At 33.7% G+C, this 3,862-nt stretch overlaps 1 long non-coding RNA gene across 1 annotated transcript; it reads left to right on the top strand.

The window, feature by feature from the left end:
• Nucleotides 1–1,950: 1,950 nt before the first annotated feature.
• LOC118486322 lies at nucleotides 1,951–3,545 on the top strand. Its single transcript, XR_004878447.1, has 3 exons — nucleotides 1,951–2,080; nucleotides 2,696–2,768; nucleotides 3,401–3,545. It is a non-coding gene; the product is annotated as an uncharacterized LOC118486322 (long non-coding RNA).
• Nucleotides 3,546–3,862: the final 317 nt, after the last annotated feature.

Raw genomic sequence — 3,862 nt, 5'->3', positions numbered from 1 at the left:
TAAGATGAATAATGAAAGAGTAGTGTAGCGGAAATTAAGTGGAAGCAAACTTTTCACAATCAAACAGAAGAAATGCTTTCAAACATACATTTTCAACAAAGAACCAAATGCTTAAATTTATTTCAAACTTTGATTACAATTGCATGTATGCTTTGCAAACTCCCCCTCAGCCCGAGCTCACAGGATTTGTTCGTGCAGGAAGAAGATGGTGAAAGAGCTAAACAGAACAGTACAGAGCACTGTTCTATTTATAGGCACGCAACAAACCACTGAGCATCTAAGCTGACGTCACCATGAAAGTGACATCTAACCTCCTAACAAACTCTAACAACTGACCTATACAAATACTGCTATGCTAACTACTGATGTTACAATACATTTCATAAAGTAAATAAACAACTGTTGCATCCTTCCACTGCTGTGAACCCAGCAGTATTTGTCATGATCAGCAGTGCTTGAAACAAGGCAGTAGATTGAGCAGCAGAGCTTTAGTTCTTCAACAGTCTTTGACTTGATCAGCAGTTGTAGGTCAGCAGTTTGTATGATCAGTGGATAGGAGGTCAGCAGATGTTGAAACCACTTTCAAGGGGAGAGACTTGCATGCATAACATCTACTTATTCTGGATCCACTGCTCTGATCCAGTTTTGGCTTTTATTATCTGTTCCTTTGGCAGGGTTCAATCCCAACAAACACACATCATTCTGTTAAAACACATCACATATAATAGGCTGATGTTTTCTCATAAAGATTTTAAATAAACAAAACATAAAACTACAAATATGGAAGTTAAAACACACCATTCAATATCTAAAAAAAAGGTGATCTTCAGATTACAAACCATCAGCCACCATATGTAAATCAATAAACACAAAAACCTTGAACCTATATGACTGTTAAAACACAACACCAATAACAAAAATTGAACTTATATAACACACCAAAACAAAAAAATCTGACCTGAATGCTACAAAACTAATAGCCATGGGAAAGAACAAAATAATGCAAGTTAAAACACACCATTCAATGAAACTATAAAAAACGTTGAGTACAACCTCAATATCTGTTAAAACACATAACAGGTAAAACAAATCACTGTTAACACACATCATTCTGTTAAAACACATCACATATAACAGGCTGATGTTTTCTCATAAAGATTTTAAATAAACAAAACATAAAACTACAAATATGAAAGTTAAAACACATCATTCAATATCTAAAAAAAAGGTGATCTTCAGATTACAAACCATCAGCCACCATATGTAAATCAATAAACACAAAAACCCTGAACCTGTATGACTGTTAATGTAACATCCGTCAAATTAAATTCCCAAAATCCGACTCGTTTTGAAATTTATTTCGAGTTTTACCTTATTTTATTATTTAAAAAAAAAGGAACATGTTTAGTTGTTTAAAATATGAACACATTATGACTAAAACTTAATAAAATAAAATAAAAAGGGTCTTTTGGTGCATTTTGCTGAAACTTGAAATGCTCTTGTCTAAACAGAATAACTAACCGATGTGTTTGTCCTATTTATATTCATTATTATACATAATAGTTTAAAGTTTAATGGGTCTCCATTAGAATTAGAATGTCTATATATATTAACATTAAAGTTAATATTCAAATAGAAAGCATAAATAAATAAGCTATGTGTGAATGGAGAATGAGCACAGTTGATTTTCTTTTGAAACAAAAACTGCCGCCCAAATTCCCAGCTCTTAAACAACGCGGCTTGCTTTCAAAACATGCTGATTTTTCGTGACATGTCAGTGATTGAAGTTTCCATTCTTATGTAAATCAACGAACCTAGACGCCTTCTTAATCGGATTTCGCTAAACCGTGTTTCGGAAACTTCCGCAAATTACGAACAAGATTGTCGGACGCGTTTTAAGTAAACCTCAACCTCTTCGCCTATAAATCGAAGCACCTGGCTCCTGTGATCGTTACATCCCCATCGCTCACTCCACTCTCGAAAACACCTTCCGAATATCCTTGCACATTGCCGGAGATCGAAGCTCGCCGGAGACGAAGACGACGTCGGAACTCGGTCCAGGCTCAAATCGTCTTGATCGGTATACCTAGTTTTCTATTTCATTTCTTTCGTTTAAACACTCAAGGAACTATTATGCCATGCTAAACTGTAACAAGATGAGAGAAAAAATAGATATGTATACAGTTCTGTCGTTGATTTATAAAGGAAGAAGATGACCTTAAACTTGAGTTTAAAAGAAATTAAAATCAAAACCTTTTAATTCTGTTGTCGTGCACTAGTGGTTTTGTGCTTGTCACGGGTTCGACCCGGCTTCCATAAACTGGCACCAATCTGTTTATATATAATTCGAAATTCATATATGCATGTAATTTACGTACTTATATAAATATGTATATTAACCAAATCAATATATTTACGTAAGTATATTAATGAATACATATACATGCAGTTATAATAAGTAAATTATTATTTTTTTTATCCATCTCAAATGATTGCTAGTATAAATCTATTCATGCATTTAAAATAATATTATATCAACTAAGTAACACTCATTTTTTTTAAATAACAAAATATCTTCTAAACTGAAAACCATGTGAGACAAGGCACTACCATACATAGAAACTTCAAATTATAACCAACCATCAATATTTACTTTTCCTCTTAATTTAGTACCATTCCAACTCTTGCGTTATAGGATAATCTTCGTTGGTCCAAGTTTCTCAATCTTTACTCGTGCATTATTTTACAAGAAACGCAACGCAATCAAGGTGAGTATACTCGATCCCATTTTCGTTTTAAACACATTTGGGTGCAACATGTATTACATATTCAAATTACACGACACTTGAGTCTTGTTTTCGTCACACTCTATCCACATTTAAACATGAAACGATTTGATGCTTGTAACCCCACATTCAATGCAACTTCAACACTCTTTAAGTGCAACTTCATTATGTGCAACTTTATTTGAATGCAACTTCAACACTCTTTGAGTGCAACTTCATTATATGCAACTTTATTTGAATGCAACTTCATAACTCTTTGAGTGCAACTTCATTATGTGCAACTTTATTTGAATGCAACTTCAACACTCTTTGAGTGCAACTTCATTATATGCAACTTTATTTGAATGCAACTTCATAACTCTTTGAGTGCAACTTCATTTGGATGCAACTTTATTTGAATGCAACTTCAACACTCTTTGAGTGCAACTTCATTACATGCAACTTGAACGATATTTGAAAGCAACTTGAACAATGTTGAAAAGTGGTAGCTAGTGTCATCGTCTTCATGTTGGATATTGAGCAACTTCAAAACTTGTTTTCTTCTACTATGCTATGTATCAAACTTGTATACTCGCCAACATTTTTTGTTGATGTTATTTTAATACATGTTGCAGGTTGCTAGTCAAGATGATCAAGAAACAAGCTAGGATGGCTTTAGATACCCATTTTAGCAGTTAAACAATGTTTGAATATATGTTTACTATTTGAAACAATGTATTATTCTTTAGTTTTAATAAAATGATTTAATTCATATTGTCACATTTAGTGTTATGTTGTTTTGAGCAATTTGTTCGTCTCATCCCGATGTTTCCGCCATCGGTTGGGGTGTGACAGATTGGTATCAGAGCCATAACTATAGGGAATTAGGTAGGATTACCATACTTTTCCCTAGTCTATAGTAGGAGTACTCTGATACCAGATTGGTATCAGAGCCATAACTATAGGGAATTAGGAATGCCTTGCCTAGTCTAGAGTTTAGGAGCTTTTTCACTATGTGTTGCTTAAAACAACCTCCCTTCTACCTCATTTGCTTCTCTCTATCCTTTTGGACTTCTAATATACATGCCTTTCCTAAG

The sequence above is a fragment of the Helianthus annuus genome, chromosome 14, assembly GCF_002127325.2.
Source record: "Helianthus annuus cultivar XRQ/B chromosome 14, HanXRQr2.0-SUNRISE, whole genome shotgun sequence".
Classification (NCBI taxonomy): Eukaryota; Viridiplantae; Streptophyta; class Magnoliopsida; order Asterales; family Asteraceae; genus Helianthus; species Helianthus annuus.
The sequence above is the reverse complement of the archived record's forward strand: the minus strand, read 5'-3'. Positions and strand labels throughout refer to the sequence as shown.